The following is a 21,774-nucleotide window of genomic DNA, read 5'->3' as shown; positions in this document are numbered from 1 at the left end:
GTTTCGAACAACATACATATGTTAGTGGTGTCCTGAGTCGGGGAAGCTAAAAAACCACTCCATTCGCTGATCTGAGCTTTCCCTAAGGAGTTAGACCAAAGCTTATATCAGATTTGGCAAAAGAGTGCAATTCAGCCAGAAACGTAACTTTTGACCCACAGCGCAGTTTCGAATAACATAAACACGTTAATGGTGTCCTGAGTCGGGGAAGCTAAAAAACCACTCCATTCGCTGATCTGAGCTTTCCCTGAGGAGTTAGACGAAAGCTTATATTAGAATTGGCAAAATAGCACAATTCAACAAGAAACGTAACTTTTGACCCAGAGCTCAGTTTCCAATAACATACAATTGTTAGTGGAGTCCTGAGTCGTGGAAGCTAAAAAACCACTCCATTCGCTTATCTGAGCTTTCACTGAGGAGTTAGACCAAAGCTTATATCAGAATTGGCAAAAGAGCCCAATTCAGCCAGAAATGTAACTTTTGACCCAGAGCTCAGTTTTGAATTACATACACATGTTAGTGGTGTCCTGAGTCGGGGAAGCTAAAAAAACCACTCCATTCGCTGATCTGAGCTTTCCCTGAGGAGATAGACCAAAGCTTACATCAGAATTAGCAAAAGAGCCTAATTCAGCCAGAAACGTAACTTTTCACCCAGAGCTCAGTTTCGAACAACATACATATGTTAGTGGTGTCCTGAGTCGGGGAAGCTAAAAAAACCACTCCATTCGCTGATCTGAGCTTTCCCTAAGGAGTTAGACCAAAGCTTATATCAGATTTGGCAAAAGAGTGCAATTCAGCCAGAAACGTAACTTTTGACACAGAGCTCAGTTTCGAACAACATACATATGTTAGTGGAGTCCTGAGTCGGGGAAGCTAAAAAACCACTCCATTCGCTGATCTGAGCTTTCCCTGAGGAGTTAGACCAAAGTTATATTAGAATTGGCAAAATAGCACAATTCAGCCAGAAACGTAACTTTTGACATAGAGCTCAGTTTCGAACAACATACATATGTTAGTGGTGTCCTGAGTCGGGGAAGCTAAAAAACCACTCCATTCGCTGATCTGAGCTTTCCCTAAGGAGTTAGACCAAAGCTTATATCAGAAATGGCAAAAGAGTGCAATTAAGCCAGAAATGTAACTTTTGACCCACAGCGCAGTTTCGAATAACATAAACACGTTAATGGTGTCCTGAGTCGGGGAAGCTAAAAAACCACTCCATTCGCTGATCTGAGCTTTCACTGAGGAGTTAGACCAAAGCTTACATCAGAATTGGCAAAAGATCCCAATTGAGCCACAAACATAACTTTTGAACCAGAGCTCAGTTTCGAACAACATACATATGTTAGTGGTGTCCTGAGTCGGGGAAGCTAAAAAAACCACTCCATTCGCTGATCTGAGCTTTCCCTGAGGAGATAGACCAAAGCTTACATCAGAATTAGCAAAAGAGCCTAATTTAGCCAGAAACGTAACTTTTGACCCAGAGCTCAGTTTCGAACAACATACATATGTTAGTGGTGTCCTGAGTCGGGGAAGCTAAAAAACCACTCCATTCGCTGATCTGAGCTTTCCCTAAGGAGTTAGACCAAAGCTTATATCAGAATTGGCAAAAGAGCCCAATTCAGCCAGAAATGTAACTTTTGACCCAGAGCTCCGTTTTGAAAAACATAAACACATTAATGGTGTCCTGAGTCGGGGAAGCTAGAAAACCACTCTATTCGCTGATCTGAGCTTTCCCTGAGGAGATAGACCAAAGCTTACATCAGAATTAGCAAAAGAGCCTAATTCAGCCAGAAACGTAACTTTTGACACAGATCTAAGTTTCGAACAACATACAAAGTTTTGTAGTATCCCGAGTCGGGAAAGCTAGAAAACCACTCCATTCGCTGATCTGAGGTTTCCCTGAGGAGTTAGACCAAAGCTTACATCAGAATTAGCAAAAGAGCCTAATTCAGCCAGAAATGTAACTTTTGACCCAGAACACAGTTTCGAATAACATACACATGTTACTGGTGTTCTGTCGGGGAAGGTAAAAAAAGCCACAGCATTCGCTGATATGAGCTTTCACTGAGGAGTTAGACCAAAGTTTATATCAGAATTAGCAAAAGAGCCTAATTCAGCCAGAAACGTAACTTTTGACCCAGAGCTCAGTTTCGAACAACATACAAAGTTTTGTAGTATCCTGAGTCGGGAAACCTAGAAAACCACTCCATTCGCTGATCTGAGCTTTCCCTGAGGAGATAGACGAAAGCTTATATTAGAATTGGCAAAAGAGCCTAATTCAGCCAGAAACGTAACTTTTGACACAGATCTAAGTTTCGAACAACATACAAAGTTTTGTAGTATCCTGAGTCGGGAAAGCTAGAAAACCACTCCATTCGCTGATCTGAGCTTTCCCTGAGGAGTTAGACCAAAGCATATATTAGAATTGGCAAAATAGAACAATTCAACAAGAAACGTAACTTTTGACCCAGAGCTCAGTTTCGAACAACATACATATGTTAGTGGTGTCCTGAGTCGGGGAAGCTAAAAAACCACTCCATTCGCTGATCTGAGCTTTCCCTAAGGAGTTAGACCAAAGCTTATATCAGATTTGGCAAAAGAGTGCAATTCAGCCAGAAACGTAACTTTTGACCCACAGCGCAGTTTCGAATAACATAAACACGTTAATGGTGTCCTGAGTCGGGGAAGCTAAAAAACCACTCCATTCGCTGATCTGAGCTTTCACTGAGGAGTTAGACCAAAGCTTATATCAGAATTGGCAAAAGAGCCCAATTCAGCCAGAAATGTAACTTTTGACCCAGAGCTCAGTTTTGAAAAACATACATATGTTAGTGGTGTCCTGAGTCGGGGAAGCTAAAAAACCACTCCATTCGCTTATCTGAGCTTTCACTGAGGAGTTAGACCAAAGCTTATATCAGAATTGGCAAAAGAGCCCAATTCAGCCAGAAATGTAACTTTTGACCCAGAGCTCAGTTTTGAATTACATACACATGTTAGTGGTGTCCTGAGTCGGGGAAGCTAAAAAAACCACTCCATTCGCTGATCTGAGCTTTCCCTGAGGAGATAGACCAAAGCTTACATCAGAATTAGCAAAAGAGCCTAATTCAGCCAGAAACGTAACTTTTCACCCAGAGCTCAGTTTCGAACAACATACATATGTTAGTGGTGTCCTGAGTCGGGGAAGCTAAAAAAACCACTCCATTCGCTGATCTGAGCTTTCCCTAAGGAGTTAGACCAAAGCTTATATCAGATTTGGCAAAAGAGTGCAATTCAGCCAGAAACGTAACTTTTGACACAGAGCTCAGTTTCGAACAACATACATATGTTAGTGGAGTCCTGAGTCGGGGAAGCTAAAAAACCACTCCATTCGCTGATCTGAGCTTTCCCTGAGGAGTTAGACCAAAGTTATATTAGAATTGGCAAAATAGCACAATTCAGCCAGAAACGTAACTTTTGACATAGAGCTCAGTTTCGAACAACATACATATGTTAGTGGTGTCCTGAGTCGGGGAAGCTAAAAAAACCACTCCATTCGCTGATCTGAGCTTTCCCTGAGGAGATAGACCAAAGCTTACATCAGAATTAGCAAAAGAGCCTAATTTAGCCAGAAACGTAACTTTTGACCCAGAGCTCAGTTTCGAACAACATACATATGTTAGTGGTGTCCTGAGTCGGGGAAGCTAAAAAACCACTCCATTCGCTGATCTGAGCTTTCCCTAAGGAGTTAGACCAAAGCTTATATCAGAATTGGCAAAAGAGCCCAATTCAGCCAGAAATGTAACTTTTGACCCAGAGCTCCGTTTTGAAAAACATAAACACATTAATGGTGTCCTGAGTCGGGGAAGCTAGAAAACCACTCTATTCGCTGATCTGAGCTTTCCCTGAGGAGATAGACCAAAGCTTACATCAGAATTAGCAAAAGAGCCTAATTCAGCCAGAAACGTAACTTTTGACACAGATCTAAGTTTCGAACAACATACAAAGTTTTGTAGTATCCCGAGTCGGGAAAGCTAGAAAACCACTCCATTCGCTGATCTGAGGTTTCCCTGAGGAGTTAGACCAAAGCTTACATCAGAATTAGCAAAAGAGCCTAATTCAGCCAGAAATGTAACTTTTGACCCAGAACACAGTTTCGAATAACATACACATGTTACTGGTGTTCTGTCGGGGAAGGTAAAAAAAGCCACAGCATTCGCTGATATGAGCTTTCACTGAGGAGTTAGACCAAAGTTTATATCAGAATTAGCAAAAGAGCCTAATTCAGCCAGAAACGTAACTTTTGACCCAGAGCTCAGTTTCGAACAACATACAAAGTTTTGTAGTATCCTGAGTCGGGAAACCTAGAAAACCACTCCATTCGCTGATCTGAGCTTTCCCTGAGGAGATAGACGAAAGCTTATATTAGAATTGGCAAAAGAGCCTAATTCAGCCAGAAACGTAACTTTTGACACAGATCTAAGTTTCGAACAACATACAAAGTTTTGTAGTATCCTGAGTCGGGAAAGCTAGAAAACCACTCCATTCGCTGATCTGAGCTTTCCCTGAGGAGTTAGACCAAAGCATATATTAGAATTGGCAAAATAGAACAATTCAACAAGAAACGTAACTTTTGACCCAGAGCTCAGTTTCGAACAACATACATATGTTAGTGGTGTCCTGAGTCGGGGAAGCTAAAAAACCACTCCATTCGCTGATCTGAGCTTTCCCTAAGGAGTTAGACCAAAGCTTATATCAGATTTGGCAAAAGAGTGCAATTCAGCCAGAAACGTAACTTTTGACCCACAGCGCAGTTTCGAATAACATAAACACGTTAATGGTGTCCTGAGTCGGGGAAGCTAAAAAACCACTCCATTCGCTGATCTGAGCTTTCACTGAGGAGTTAGACCAAAGCTTATATCAGAATTGGCAAAAGAGCCCAATTCAGCCAGAAATGTAACTTTTGACCCAGAGCTCAGTTTTGAAAAACATACATATGTTAGTGGTGTCCTGAGTCGGGGAAGCTAAAAAACCACTCCATTCGCTTATCTGAGCTTTCACTGAGGAGTTAGACCAAAGCTTATATCAGAATTGGCAAAAGAGCCCAATTCAGCCAGAAATGTAACTTTTGACCCAGAGCTCAGTTTTGAATTACATACACATGTTAGTGGTGTCCTGAGTCGGGGAAGCTAAAAAAACCACTCCATTCGCTGATCTGAGCTTTCCCTGAGGAGATAGACCAAAGCTTACATCAGAATTAGCAAAAGAGCCTAATTCAGCCAGAAACGTAACTTTTCACCCAGAGCTCAGTTTCGAACAACATACATATGTTAGTGGTGTCCTGAGTCGGGGAAGCTAAAAAAACCACTCCATTCGCTGATCTGAGCTTTCCCTAAGGAGTTAGACCAAAGCTTATATCAGATTTGGCAAAAGAGTGCAATTCAGCCAGAAACGTAACTTTTGACACAGAGCTCAGTTTCGAACAACATACATATGTTAGTGGAGTCCTGAGTCGAGGAAGCTAAAAAACCACTCCATTCGCTGATCTGAGCTTTCCCTGAGGAGTTAGACCAAAGTTATATTAGAATTGGCAAAATAGCACAATTCAGCCAGAAACGTAACTTTTGACATAGAGCTCAGTTTCGAACAACATACATATGTTAGTGGTGTCCTGAGTCGGGGAAGCTAAAAAAACCACTCCATTCGCTGATCTGAGCTTTCCCTGAGGAGATAGACCAAAGCTTACATCAGAATTAGCAAAAGAGCCTAATTTAGCCAGAAACGTAACTTTTGACCCAGAGCTCAGTTTCGAACAACATACATATGTTAGTGGTGTCCTGAGTCGGGGAAGCTAAAAAACCACTCCATTCGCTGATCTGAGCTTTCCCTAAGGAGTTAGACCAAAGCTTATATCAGAATTGGCAAAAGAGCCCAATTCAGCCAGAAATGTAACTTTTGACCCAGAGCTCCGTTTTGAAAAACATAAACACATTAATGGTGTCCTGAGTCGGGGAAGCTAGAAAACCACTCTATTCGCTGATCTGAGCTTTCCCTGAGGAGATAGACCAAAGCTTACATCAGAATTAGCAAAAGAGCCTAATTCAGCCAGAAACGTAACTTTTGACACAGATCTAAGTTTCGAACAACATACAAAGTTTTGTAGTATCCCGAGTCGGGAAAGCTAGAAAACCACTCCATTCGCTGATCTGAGGTTTCCCTGAGGAGTTAGACCAAAGCTTACATCAGAATTAGCAAAAGAGCCTAATTCAGCCAGAAATGTAACTTTTGACCCAGAACACAGTTTCGAATAACATACACATGTTACTGGTGTTCTGTCGGGGAAGGTAAAAAAAGCCACAGCATTCGCTGATATGAGCTTTCACTGAGGAGTTAGACCAAAGTTTATATCAGAATTAGCAAAAGAGCCTAATTCAGCCAGAAACGTAACTTTTGACCCAGAGCTCAGTTTCGAACAACATACAAAGTTTTGTAGTATCCTGAGTCGGGAAACCTAGAAAACCACTCCATTCGCTGATCTGAGCTTTCCCTGAGGAGATAGACGAAAGCTTATATTAGAATTGGCAAAAGAGCCTAATTCAGCCAGAAACGTAACTTTTGACACAGATCTAAGTTTCGAACAACATACAAAGTTTTGTAGTATCCTGAGTCGGGAAAGCTAGAAAACCACTCCATTCGCTGATCTGAGCTTTCCCTGAGGAGTTAGACCAAAGCATATATTAGAATTGGCAAAATAGAACAATTCAACAAGAAACGTAACTTTTGACCCAGAGCTCAGTTTCGAACAACATACATATGTTAGTGGTGTCCTGAGTCGGGGAAGCTAAAAAACCACTCCATTCGCTGATCTGAGCTTTCCCTAAGGAGTTAGACCAAAGCTTATATCAGATTTGGCAAAAGAGTGCAATTCAGCCAGAAACGTAACTTTTGACCCACAGCGCAGTTTCGAATAACATAAACACGTTAATGGTGTCCTGAGTCGGGGAAGCTAAAAAACCACTCCATTCGCTGATCTGAGCTTTCACTGAGGAGTTAGACCAAAGCTTATATCAGAATTGGCAAAAGAGCCCAATTCAGCCAGAAATGTAACTTTTGACCCAGAGCTCAGTTTTGAAAAACATACATATGTTAGTGGTGTCCTGAGTCGGGGAAGCTAGAAAACCACTCCATTCGCTGATCTGAGCTTTCCCTGAGGAGTTAGACCAAAGCATATATTAGAATTGGCAAAATAGAACAATTCAACAAGAAACGTAACTTTTGACCCAGAGCTCAGTTTCGAACAACATACATATGTTAGTGGTGTCCTGAGTCGGGGAAGCTAAAAAACCACTCCATTCGCTGATCTGAGCTTTCACTGAGGAGTTAGACCAAAGCTTATATCAGAATTGGCAAAAGAGCCCAATTCAGCCAGAAATGTAACTTTTGACCCAAAGCTCAGTTTTGAAAAACATAAAGACATTAATGGTGTCCTGAGTCGGGGAAGCTAAAAGACCACTCCATTCGCTTATCTGAGCTTTCCCTGAGGAGTTAGACCAAAGCTTCTATCAGAATTGGCAAAAGAGCCCAATTGAGCCACAAAGGTAACTTTTGACCCAGAGCTCAGTTTTGAATTACATACACATGTTAGTGGTGTCCTGAGTCGGGGAAGCTAAAAAACCACTCCATTCGCTGATCTGAGCTTTCCCTGAGGAGTTAGACCAAAGCTTATATTAGAATTGGCAAAATAGCACAATTCAGCCAGAAACGTAACTTTTGACACAGAGCTCAGTTTCGAACAACATACATATGTTAGTGGAGTCCTGAGTCGGGGAAGCTAAAAAACCACTCCATTCGCTGATCTGAGCTTTCCCTGAGGAGTTAGACCAAAGCTTATATTAGAATTGGCAAAATAGCACAATTCAGCCAGAAACGTAACTTTTGACCCAGAGCTCAGTTTCGAACAACATACATATGTTAGTGGTGTCCTGAGTCGGGGAAGCTAAAAAACCACTCCATTCGCTGATCTGAGCTTTCACTTAGGAGTTAGACCAAAGCTTATATCAGAATTAGCAAAAGAGCCTAATTCAGCCAGAAACGTAACTTTTGACACAGAGCTAAGTTTCGAACAACATACAGTTTTGTAGTATCCTGAGTCGGGAAAGCTAGAAAACCACTCCATTCGCTGATCTGAGCTTCCCTGAGGAGATAGACCAAAGCTTACATCAGAATTAGCAAAAGAGCCTAATTCAGCCAGAAATGTAACTTTTGACCCAGAACACAGTTTCGAATAACATACACATGTTAGTGGTGTTCTGTCGGGGAAGGTAAAAAAAGCCACACCATTCGCTGATCTGAGCTTTCCCTGAGGAGTTAGACCAAAGCTTATATCATTATTAGCAAAAGAGCCTAATTCAGCCAGAAACGTAACTTTTGACACAGATCTAAGTTTCGAACAACATACAAAGTTTTGTAGTATCCTGAGTCGGGAAAGCTAGAAAACCACTCCATTCGCTGATCTGAGCTTTCCCTGAGGAGTTAGACCAAAGCTTATATTAGAATTGGCAAAATAGAACAATTCAACAAGAAACGTAACTTTTGACCCAGAGCTCAGTTTCGAACAACATACATATGTTAGTGGTGTCCTGAGTCGGGGAAGCTAAAAAACCACTCCATTCGCTGATCTGAGCTTTCCCTAAGGAGTTAGACCAAAGCTTATATCAGATTTGGCAAAAGAGTGCAATTCAGCCAGAAACGTAACTTTTGACCCACAGCGCAGTATCGAATAACATAAACACGTTAATGGTGTCCTGAGTCGGGGAAGCTAAAAAACCACTCCATTCGCTGATCTGAGCTTTCCCTAAGGAGTTAGACCAAAGCTTATATCAGATTTGGCAAAAGAGTGCAATTCAGCCAGAAACGTAACTTTTGACATAGAGCTCAGTTTCGAACAACATACATATGTTAGTGGTGTCCTGAGTCGGGGAAGCTAAAAAAACCACTCCATTCGCTGATCTGAGCTTTCCCTGAGGAGATAGACCAAAGCTTACATCAGAATTAGCAAAAGAGCCTAATTTAGCCAGAAACGTAACTTTTGACCCAGAGCTCAGTTTCGAACAACATACATATGTTAGTGGTGTCCTGAGTCGGGGAAGCTAAAAAACCACTCCATTCGCTGATCTGAGCTTTCCCTAAGGAGTTAGACCAAAGCTTATATCAGAATTGGCAAAAGAGCCCAATTCAGCCAGAAATGTAACTTTTGACCCAGAGCTCCGTTTTGAAAAACATAAACACATTAATGGTGTCCTGAGTCGGGGAAGCTAGAAAACCACTCTATTCGCTGATCTGAGCTTTCCCTGAGGAGATAGACCAAAGCTTACATCAGAATTAGCAAAAGAGCCTAATTCAGCCAGAAACGTAACTTTTGACACAGATCTAAGTTTCGAACAACATACAAAGTTTTGTAGTATCCCGAGTCGGGAAAGCTAGAAAACCACTCCATTCGCTGATCTGAGGTTTCCCTGAGGAGTTAGACCAAAGCTTACATCAGAATTAGCAAAAGAGCCTAATTCAGCCAGAAATGTAACTTTTGACCCAGAACACAGTTTCGAATAACATACACATGTTACTGGTGTTCTGTCGGGGAAGGTAAAAAAAGCCACAGCATTCGCTGATATGAGCTTTCACTGAGGAGTTAGACCAAAGTTTATATCAGAATTAGCAAAAGAGCCTAATTCAGCCAGAAACGTAACTTTTGACCCAGAGCTCAGTTTCGAACAACATACAAAGTTTTGTAGTATCCTGAGTCGGGAAACCTAGAAAACCACTCCATTCGCTGATCTGAGCTTTCCCTGAGGAGATAGACGAAAGCTTATATTAGAATTGGCAAAAGAGCCTAATTCAGCCAGAAACGTAACTTTTGACACAGATCTAAGTTTCGAACAACATACAAAGTTTTGTAGTATCCTGAGTCGGGAAAGCTAGAAAACCACTCCATTCGCTGATCTGAGCTTTCCCTGAGGAGTTAGACCAAAGCATATATTAGAATTGGCAAAATAGAACAATTCAACAAGAAACGTAACTTTTGACCCAGAGCTCAGTTTCGAACAACATACATATGTTAGTGGTGTCCTGAGTCGGGGAAGCTAAAAAACCACTCCATTCGCTGATCTGAGCTTTCCCTAAGGAGTTAGACCAAAGCTTATATCAGATTTGGCAAAAGAGTGCAATTCAGCCAGAAACGTAACTTTTGACCCACAGCGCAGTTTCGAATAACATAAACACGTTAATGGTGTCCTGAGTCGGGGAAGCTAAAAAACCACTCCATTCGCTGATCTGAGCTTTCACTGAGGAGTTAGACCAAAGCTTATATCAGAATTGGCAAAAGAGCCCAATTCAGCCAGAAATGTAACTTTTGACCCAGAGCTCAGTTTTGAAAAACATACATATGTTAGTGGTGTCCTGAGTCGGGGAAGCTAGAAAACCACTCCATTCGCTGATCTGAGCTTTCCCTGAGGAGTTAGACCAAAGCATATATTAGAATTGGCAAAATAGAACAATTCAACAAGAAAAGTAACTTTTGACCCAGAGCTCAGTTTCGAACAACATACATATGTTAGTGGTGTCCTGAGTCGGGGAAGCTAAAAAACCACTCCATTCGCTGATCTGAGCTTTCACTGAGGAGTTAGACCAAAGCTTATATCAGAATTGGCAAAAGAGCCCAATTCAGCCAGAAATGTAAGTTTTGACCCAAAGCTCAGTTTTGAAAAACATAAAGACATTAATGGTGTCCTGAGTCGGGGAAGCTAAAAGACCACTCCATTCGCTTATCTGAGCTTTCCCTGAGGAGTTAGACCAAAGCTTCTATCAGAATTGGCAAAAGAGCCCAATTGAGCCACAAAGGTAACTTTTGACCCAGAGCTCAGTTTTGAATTACATACACATGTTAGTGGTGTCCTGAGTCGGGGAAGCTAAAAAACCACTCCATTCGCTGATCTGAGCTTTCCCTGAGGAGTTAGACCAAAGCTTATATTAGAATTGGCAAAATAGCACAATTCAGCCAGAAACGTAACTTTTGACACAGAGCTCAGTTTCGAACAACATACATATGTTAGTGGAGTCCTGAGTCGGGGAAGCTAAAAAACCACTCCATTCGCTGATCTGAGCTTTCCCTGAGGAGTTAGACCAAAGCTTATATTAGAATTGGCAAAATAGCACAATTCAGCCAGAAACGTAACTTTTGACCCAGAGCTCAGTTTCGAACAACATACATATGTTAGTGGTGTCCTGAGTCGGGGAAGCTAAAAAACCACTCCATTCGCTGATCTGAGCTTTCACTTAGGAGTTAGACCAAAGCTTATATCAGAATTAGCAAAAGAGCCTAATTCAGCCAGAAACGTAACTTTTGACACAGAGCTAAGTTTCGAACAACATACAGTTTTGTAGTATCCTGAGTCGGGAAAGCTAGAAAACCACTCCATTCGCTGATCTGAGCTTCCCTGAGGAGATAGACCAAAGCTTACATCAGAATTAGCAAAAGAGCCTAATTCAGCCAGAAATGTAACTTTTGACCCAGAACACAGTTTCGAATAACATACACATGTTAGTGGTGTTCTGTCGGGGAAGGTAAAAAAAGCCACACCATTCGCTGATCTGAGCTTTCCCTGAGGAGTTAGACCAAAGCTTATATCATTATTAGCAAAAGAGCCTAATTCAGCCAGAAACGTAACTTTTGACACAGATCTAAGTTTCGAACAACATACAAAGTTTTGTAGTATCCTGAGTCGGGAAAGCTAGAAAACCACTCCATTCGCTGATCTGAGCTTTCCCTGAGGAGTTAGACCAAAGCTTATATTAGAATTGGCAAAATAGAACAATTCAACAAGAAACGTAACTTTTGACCCAGAGCTCAGTTTCGAACAACATACATATGTTAGTGGTGTCCTGAGTCGGGAAAGCTAGAAAACCACTCCATTCGCTGATCTGAGCTTTCCCTGAGGAGTTAGACCAAAGCTTATATTAGAATTGGCAAAAGAGTGCAATTCAGCCAGAAACGTAACTTTTGACCCACAGCGCAGTATCGAATAACATAAACACGTTAATGGTGTCCTGAGTCGGGGAAGCTAAAAAACCACTCCATTCGCTGATCTGAGCTTTCCCTAAGGAGTTAGACCAAAGCTTATATCAGATTTGGCAAAAGAGTGCAATTCAGCCAGAAACGTAACTTTTGACACAGAGCTCAGTTTCGAACAACATACATATGTTAGTGGAGTCCTGAGTCGGGGAAGCTAAAAAACCACTCCATTCGCTGATCTGAGCTTTCCCTGAGGAGTTAGACCAAAGCTTATATTAGAATTGGCAAAATAGCACAATTCAGCCAGAAACGTAACTTTTGACCCAGAGCTCAGTTTCGAACAACATACATATGTTAGTGGTGTCCTGAGTCGGGGAAGCTAAAAAACCACTCCATTCGCTGATCTGAGCTTTCACTTAGGAGTTAGACCAAAGCTTATATCAGAATTAGCAAAAGAGCCTAATTCAGCCAGAAACGTAACTTTTGACACAGAGCTAAGTTTCGAACAACATACAGTTTTGTAGTATCCTGAGTCGGGAAAGCTAGAAAACCACTCCATTCGCTGATCTGAGCTTCCCTGAGGAGATAGACCAAAGCTTACATCAGAATTAGCAAAAGAGCCTAATTCAGCCAGAAATGTAACTTTTGACCCAGAACACAGTTTCGAATAACATACACATGTTAGTGGTGTTCTGTCGGGGAAGGTAAAAAAAGCCACACCATTCGCTGATCTGAGCTTTCCCTGAGGAGTTAGACCAAAGCTTATATCAGAATTAGCAAAAGAGCCTAATTCAGCCAGAAACGTAACTTTTGACACAGATCTAAGTTTCGAACAACATACAAAGTTTTGTAGTATCCTGAGTCGGGAAAGCTAGAAAACCACTCCATTCGCTGATCTGAGCTTTCCCTGAGGAGTTAGACCAAAGCTTATATTAGAATTGGCAAAATAGAACAATTCAACAAGAAACGTAACTTTTGACCCAGAGCTCAGTTTCGAACAACATACATATGTTAGTGGTGTCCTGAGTCGGGGAAGCTAAAAAACCACTCCATTCGCTGATCTGAGCTTTCCCTAAGGAGTTAGACCAAAGCTTATATCAGATTTGGCAAAAGAGTGCAATTCAGCCAGAAACGTAACTTTTGACACAGAGCTCAGTTTCGAACAACATACATATGTTAGTGGAGTCCTGAGTCGGGGAAGCTAAAAAACCACTCCATTCGCTGATCTGAGCTTTCCCTGAGGAGATAGACCAAAGCTTACATCAGAATTAGCAAAAGAGCCTAATTCAGCCAGAAATGTAACTTTTGACCCAGAACACAGTTTCGAATAACATACACATGTTACTGGTGTTCTGTCGGGGAAGGTAAAAAAAGCCACAGCATTCGCTGATATGAGCTTTCACTGAGGAGTTAGACCAAAGTTTATATCAGAATTAGCAAAAGAGCCTAATTCAGCCAGAAACGTAACTTTTGACCCAGAGCTCAGTTTCGAACAACATACAAAGTTTTGTAGTATCCTGAGTCGGGAAACCTAGAAAACCACTCCATTCGCTGATCTGAGCTTTCCCTGAGGAGATAGACGAAAGCTTATATTAGAATTGGCAAAAGAGCCTAATTCAGCCAGAAACGTAACTTTTGACACAGATCTAAGTTTCGAACAACATACAAAGTTTTGTAGTATCCTGAGTCGGGGAAGCTAAAAAACCACTCCATTCGCTGATCTGAGCTTTCCCTGAGGAGTTAGACCAAAGCTTATATTAGAATTGGCAAAATAGAACAATTCAACAAGAAACGTAACTTTTGACCCAGAGCTCAGTTTCGAACAACATACATATGTTAGTGGAGTCCTGAGTCGGGGAAGCTAAAAAACCACTCCATTCGCTGATCTGAGCTTTCCCTGAGGAGTTAGACCAAAGCTTATATTAGAATTGGCAAAATAGCACAATTCAGCCAGAAACGTAACTTTTGACCCAGAGCTCAGTTTCGAACAACATACATATGTTAGTGGTGTCCTGAGTCGGGGAAGCTAAAAAACCACTCCATTCGCTGATCTGAGCTTTCACTTAGGAGTTAGACCAAAGCTTATATCAGAATTAGCAAAAGAGCCTAATTCAGCCAGAAACGTAACTTTTGACACAGAGCTAAGTTTCGAACAACATACAGTTTTGTAGTATCCTGAGTCGGGAAAGCTAGAAAACCACTCCATTCGCTGATCTGAGCTTCCCTGAGGAGATAGACCAAAGCTTACATCAGAATTAGCAAAAGAGCCTAATTCAGCCAGAAATGTAACTTTTGACCCAGAACACAGTTTCGAATAACATACACATGTTAGTGGTGTTCTGTCGGGGAAGGTAAAAAAAGCCACACCATTCGCTGATCTGAGCTTTCCCTGAGGAGTTAGACCAAAGCTTATATCAGAATTAGCAAAAGAGCCTAATTCAGCCAGAAACGTAACTTTTGACACAGATCTAAGTTTCGAACAACATACAAAGTTTTGTAGTATCCTGAGTCGGGAAAGCTAGAAAACCACTCCATTCGCTGATCTGAGCTTTCCCTGAGGAGTTAGACCAAAGCTTATATTACAATTGGCAAAATAGAACAATTCAACAAGAAACGTAACTTTTGACCCAGAGCTCAGTTTCGAACAACATACATATGTTAGTGGTGTCCTGAGTCGGGGAAGCTAAAAAACCACTCCATTCGCTGATCTGAGCTTTCCCTAAGGAGTTAGACCAAAGCTTATATCAGATTTGGCAAAAGAGTGCAATTCAGCCAGAAACGTAACTTTTGACCCACAGCGCAGTATCGAATAACATACATATGTTAGTGGAGTCCTGAGTCGGGGAAGCTAAAAAACCACTCCATTCGCTGATCTGAGCTTTCCCTGAGGAGATAGACCAAAGCTTACATCAGAATTAGCAAAAGAGTGCAATTCAGCCAGAAACGTAACTTTTGACACAGAGCTCAGTTTCGAACAACATACATATGTTAGTGGAGTCCTGAGTCGGGGAAGCTAAAAAACCACTCCATTCGCTGATCTGAGCTTTCCCTGAGGAGATAGACCAAAGCTTACATCAGAATTAGCAAAAGAGCCTAATTCAGCCAGAAATGTAACTTTTGACCCAGAACACAGTTTCGAATAACATACACATGTTACTGGTGTTCTGTCGGGGAAGGTAAAAAAAGCCACAGCATTCGCTGATATGAGCTTTCACTGAGGAGTTAGACCAAAGTTTATATCAGAATTAGCAAAAGAGCCTAATTCAGCCAGAAACGTAACTTTTGACCCAGAGCTCAGTTTCGAACAACATACAAAGTTTTGTAGTATCCTGAGTCGGGAAACCTAGAAAACCACTCCATTCGCTGATCTGAGCTTTCCCTGAGGAGATAGACGAAAGCTTATATTAGAATTGGCAAAAGAGCCTAATTCAGCCAGAAACGTAACTTTTGACACAGATCTAAGTTTCGAACAACATACAAAGTTTTGTAGTATCCTGAGTCGGGAAAGCTAGAAAACCACTCCATTCGCTGATCTGAGCTTTCCCTGAGGAGTTAGACCAAAGCTTATATTAGAATTGGCAAAATAGAACAATTCAACAAGAAACGTAACTTTTGACCCAGAGCTCAGTTTCGAACAACATACATATGTTAGTGGTGTCCTGAGTCGGGGAAGCTAAAAAACCACTCCATTCGCTGATCTGAGCTTTCCCTAAAGAGTTAGACCAAAGCTTATATCAGATTTGGCAAAAGAGTGCAATTCAGCCAGAAACGTAACTTTTGACCCACAGCGCAGTTTCGAATAACATAAACACGTTAATGGTGTCCTGAGTCGGGGAAGCTAAAAAACCACTCCATTCGCTGATCTGAGCTTTCACTGAGGAGTTAGACCAAAGCTTATATCAGAATTGGCAAAAGAGCCCAATTCAGCCAGAAATGTAACTTTTGACCCAGAGCTCAGTTTTGAAAAACATACATATGTTAGTGGTGTCCTGAGTCGGGGAAGCTAAAAATCCACTCCATTCGCTTATCTGAGCTTTCACTGAGGAGTTAGACCAAAGCTTATATCAGAATTGGCAAAAGAGCCCAATTCAGCCAGAAATGTAACGTTTGACACACAACGCAGTTTCGAATAACATAAACACGTTAATGGTGTCCAGAGTCGAGGAAGCTAAAAGACCACTCCATTCGAGGATCTGCGCTTTCCCTGAGGAGTTAGACCAAAGCTTATATCAGATTTGGCAAAAGAGTGCAATTCAGCCAGAAACGTAACTTTTGACCCAGAGCTCAGTTTTGAATTACATACACATGTTAGTGGTGTCCTGAGTCGGGGAAGCTAAAAAACCACTCCATTCGCTGATCTGAGCTTTCCCTGAGGAGATAGACCAAAGCTTACATCAGAATTAGCAAAAGAGCCTAATTCAGCCAGAAACGTAACTTTTGACCCAGAGCTCAGTTTCGAACAACATACATATGTCAGTGGTGTCCTGAGTCGGGGAAGCTAAAAAAACCACTCCATTCGCTGATCTGAGCTTTCCCTAAGGAGTTAGACCAAAGCTTATATCAGATTTGGCAAAAGAGTGCAATTCAGCCAGAAACGTAACTTTTGACCCAGAGCTCAGTTTTGAATTACATACACATGTTAGTGGTGTCCTGAGTCGGGGAAGCTAAAAAACCACTCCATTCGCTGATCTGAGCTTTCCCTGAGGAGATAGACGAAAGCTAATATTAGAATTGGCAAAAGAGCCCAATTCAGCCAGAAATGTAACTTTTGACCCAGAGCTCAGTTTTGAAAAACATAAACACATTAATGGTGTCCAGAGTCGAGGAAGCTAAAAGACCACTCCATTCGAGGATCTGCGCTTTCCCTGAGGAGTTAGACCAAAGCTTATATCAGATTTGGCAAAAAAGTGCAATTCAGCCAGAAACGTAACTTTTGACCCAGAGCTCAGTTTTGAATTACATACACATGTTAGTGGTGTCCTGAGTCGGGGAAGCTAAAAAACCACTCCATTCGCTGATCTGAGCTTTCCCTGAGGAGTTAGACCAAAGCTTATATTAGAATTGGCAAAAGAGCCCAATTCAGCCAGAAATGTAACTTTTGACCCAGAGCTCAGTTTTGAAAAACATACATATGTTAGTGGTGTCCTGAGTCGGGGAAGCTAAAAAACCACTCCATTCGCTGATCTGAGCTTTCCCTAAGGAGTTAGACCAAAGCTTATATCAGATTTGGCAAAAGAGTGCAATTCAGCCAGAAACGTAACTTTTGACACAGAGCTCAGTTTCGAACAACATACATATGTTAGTGGAGTCCTGAGTCGGGGAAGCTAAAAAACCACTCCATTCGCTGATCTGAGCTTTCCCTGAGGAGATAGACCAAAGCTTACATCAGAATTAGCAAAAGAGCCTAATTCAGCCAGAAATGTAACTTTTGACCCAGAACACAGTTTCGAATAACATACACATGTTACTGGTGTTCTGTCGGGGAAGGTAAAAAAAGCCACAGCATTCGCTGATATGAGCTTTCACTGAGGAGTTAGACCAAAGTTTATATCAGAATTAGCAAAAGAGCCTAATTCAGCCAGAAACGTAACTTTTGACCCAGAGCTCAGTTTCGAACAACATACAAAGTTTTGTAGTATCCTGAGTCGGGAAACCTAGAAAACCACTCCATTCGCTGATCTGAGCTTTCCCTGAGGAGATAGACGAAAGCTTATATTAGAATTGGCAAAAGAGCCTAATTCAGCCAGAAACGTAACTTTTGACACAGATCTAAGTTTCGAACAACATACAAAGTTTTGTAGTATCCTGAGTCGGGGAAGCTAAAAAACCACTCCATTCGCTGATCTGAGCTTTCCCTGAGGAGTTAGACCAAAGCTTATATTAGAATTGGCAAAATAGAACAATTCAACAAGAAACGTAACTTTTGACCCAGAGCTCAGTTTCGAACAACATACATATGTTAGTGGAGTCCTGAGTCGGGGAAGCTAAAAAACCACTCCATTCGCTGATCTGAGCTTTCCCTGAGGAGTTAGACCAAAGCTTATATTAGAATTGGCAAAATAGCACAATTCAGCCAGAAACGTAACTTTTGACCCAGAGCTCAGTTTCGAACAACATACATATGTTAGTGGTGTCCTGAGTCGGGGAAGCTAAAAAACCACTCCATTCGCTGATCTGAGCTTTCACTTAGGAGTTAGACCAAAGCTTATATCAGAATTAGCAAAAGAGCCTAATTCAGCCAGAAACGTAACTTTTGACACAGAGCTAAGTTTCGAACAACATACAGTTTTGTAGTATCCTGAGTCGGGAAAGCTAGAAAACCACTCCATTCGCTGATCTGAGCTTCCCTGAGGAGATAGACCAAAGCTTACATCAGAATTAGCAAAAGAGCCTAATTCAGCCAGAAATGTAACTTTTGACCCAGAACACAGTTTCGAATAACATACACATGTTAGTGGTGTTCTGTCGGGGAAGGTAAAAAAAGCCACACCATTCGCTGATCTGAGCTTTCCCTGAGGAGTTAGACCAAAGCTTATATCAGAATTAGCAAAAGAGCCTAATTCAGCCAGAAACGTAACTTTTGACACAGATCTAAGTTTCGAACAACATACAAAGTTTTGTAGTATCCTGAGTCGGGAAAGCTAGAAAACCACTCCATTCGCTGATCTGAGCTTTCCCTGAGGAGTTAGACCAAAGCTTATATTACAATTGGCAAAATAGAACAATTCAACAAGAAACGTAACTTTTGACCCAGAGCTCAGTTTCGAACAACATACATATGTTAGTGGTGTCCTGAGTCGGGGAAGCTAAAAAACCACTCCATTCGCTGATCTGAGCTTTCCCTAAGGAGTTAGACCAAAGCTTATATCAGATTTGGCAAAAGAGTGCAATTCAGCCAGAAACGTAACTTTTGACCCACAGCGCAGTATCGAATAACATACATATGTTAGTGGAGTCCTGAGTCGGGGAAGCTAAAAAACCACTCCATTCGCTGATCTGAGCTTTCCCTGAGGAGATAGACCAAAGCTTACATCAGAATTAGCAAAAGAGTGCAATTCAGCCAGAAACGTAACTTTTGACACAGAGCTCAGTTTCGAACAACATACATATGTTAGTGGAGTCCTGAGTCGGGGAAGCTAAAAAACCACTCCATTCGCTGATCTGAGCTTTCCCTGAGGAGATAGACCAAAGCTTACATCAGAATTAGCAAAAGAGCCTAATTCAGCCAGAAATGTAACTTTTGACCCAGAACACAGTTTCGAATAACATACACATGTTACTGGTGTTCTGTCGGGGAAGGTAAAAAAAGCCACAGCATTCGCTGATATGAGCTTTCACTGAGGAGTTAGACCAAAGTTTATATCAGAATTAGCAAAAGAGCCTAATTCAGCCAGAAACGTAACTTTTGACCCAGAGCTCAGTTTCGAACAACATACAAAGTTTTGTAGTATCCTGAGTCGGGAAACCTAGAAAACCACTCCATTCGCTGATCTGAGCTTTCCCTGAGGAGATAGACGAAAGCTTATATTAGAATTGGCAAAAGAGCCTAATTCAGCCAGAAACGTAACTTTTGACACAGATCTAAGTTTCGAACAACATACAAAGTTTTGTAGTATCCTGAGTCGGGAAAGCTAGAAAACCACTCCATTCGCTGATCTGAGCTTTCCCTGAGGAGTTAGACCAAAGCTTATATTAGAATTGGCAAAATAGAACAATTCAACAAGAAACGTAACTTTTGACCCAGAGCTCAGTTTCGAACAACATACATATGTTAGTGGTGTCCTGAGTCGGGGAAGCTAAAAAACCACTCCATTCGCTGATCTGAGCTTTCCCTAAAGAGTTAGACCAAAGCTTATATCAGATTTGGCAAAAGAGTGCAATTCAGCCAGAAACGTAACTTTTGACCCACAGCGCAGTTTCGAATAACATAAACACGTTAATGGTGTCCTGAGTCGGGGAAGCTAAAAAACCACTCCATTCGCTGATCTGAGCTTTCACTGAGGAGTTAGACCAAAGCTTATATCAGAATTGGCAAAAGAGCCCAATTCAGCCAGAAATGTAACTTTTGACCCAGAGCTCAGTTTTGAAAAACATACATATGTTAGTGGTGTCCTGAGTCGGGGAAGCTAAAAATCCACTCCATTCGCTTATCTGAGCTTTCACTGAGGAGTTAGACCAAAGCTTATATCAGAATTGGCAAAAGAGCCCAATTCAGCCAGAAATGTAACGTTTGACACACAACGCAGTTTCGAATAACATAAACACGTTAATGGTGTCCAGAGTCGAGGAAGCTAAAAGACCACTCCATTCGAGGATCTGCGCTTTCCCTGAGGAGTTAGACCAAAGCTTATATCAGATTTGGCAAAAGAGTGCAATTCAGCCAGAAACGTAACTTTTGACCCAGAGCTCAGTTTTGAATTACATACACATGTTAGTGGTGTCCTGAGTCGGGGAAGCTAAAAAACCACTCCATTCGCTGATCTGAGCTTTCCCTGAGGAGATAGACCAAAGCTTACATCAGAATTAGCAAAAGAGCCTAATTCAGCCAGAAACGTAACTTTTGACCCAGAGCTCAGTTTTGAACAACATACATATGTCAGTGGTGTCCTGAGTCGGGGAAGCTAAAAAAACCACTCCATTCGCTGATCTGAGCTTTCCCTAAGGAGTTAGACCAAAGCTTATATCAGATTTGGCAAAAGAGTGCAATTCAGCCAGAAACGTAACTTTTGACCCAGAGCTCAGTTTTGAATTACATACACATGTTAGTGGTGTCCTGAGTCGGGGAAGCTAAAAAACCACTCCATTCGCTGATCTGAGCTTTCCCTGAGGAGATAGACGAAAGCTAATATTAGAATTGGCAAAAGAGCCCAATTCAGCCAGAAATGTAACTTTTGACCCAGAGCTCAGTTTTGAAAAACATAAACACATTAATGGTGTCCAGAGTCGAGGAAGCTAAAAGACCACTCCATTCGAGGATCTGCGCTTTCCCTGAGGAGTTAGACCAAAGCTTATATCAGATTTGGCAAAAAAGTGCAATTCAGCCAGAAACGTAACTTTTGACCCAGAGCTCAGTTTTGAATTACATACACATGTTAGTGGTGTCCTGAGTCGGGGAAGCTAAAAAACCACTCCATTCGCTGATCTGAGCTTTCCCTGAGGAGTTAGACCAAAGCTTATATTAGAATTGGCAAAAGAGCCCAATTCAGCCAGAAATGTAACTTTTGACCCAGAGCTCAGTTTTGAAAAACATACACATGTTAGTGGTGTCCTGAGTCGGGGAAGCTAAAAAACCACTCCATTCGCTTATCTGAGCTTTCACTGAGGAGTTAGACCAAAGCTTATATCAGAATTGGCAAAAGAGCCCAATTCAGCCAGAAATGTAACTTTTGACCCACAACGCAGTTTCGAATAACATAAACACGTTAATGGTGTCCAGAGTCGAGGAAGCTAAAAGACCACTCCATTCGAGGATCTGCGCTTTCCCTGAGGAGTTAGACCAAAGCTTATATCAGATTTGGCAAAAGAGTGCAATTCAGCCAGAAACGTAACTTTTGACCCAGAGCTCAGTTTTGAATTACATACACATGTTAGTGGTGTCCTGAGTCGGGGAAGCTAAAAAACCACTCCATTCGCTGATCTGAGCTTTCCCTGAGGAGATAGACCAAAGCTTACATCAGAATTAGCAAAAGAGCCTAATTCAGCCAGAAACGTAACTTTTGACCCAGAGCTCA

The sequence above is a fragment of the Natrix helvetica genome (assembly GCF_964273705.1).
Source record: "Natrix helvetica genome assembly, chromosome: 8".
Taxonomy (NCBI): Eukaryota; Metazoa; Chordata; class Lepidosauria; order Squamata; family Natricidae; genus Natrix; species Natrix helvetica.
This window is presented reverse-complemented; position numbering follows the sequence as displayed.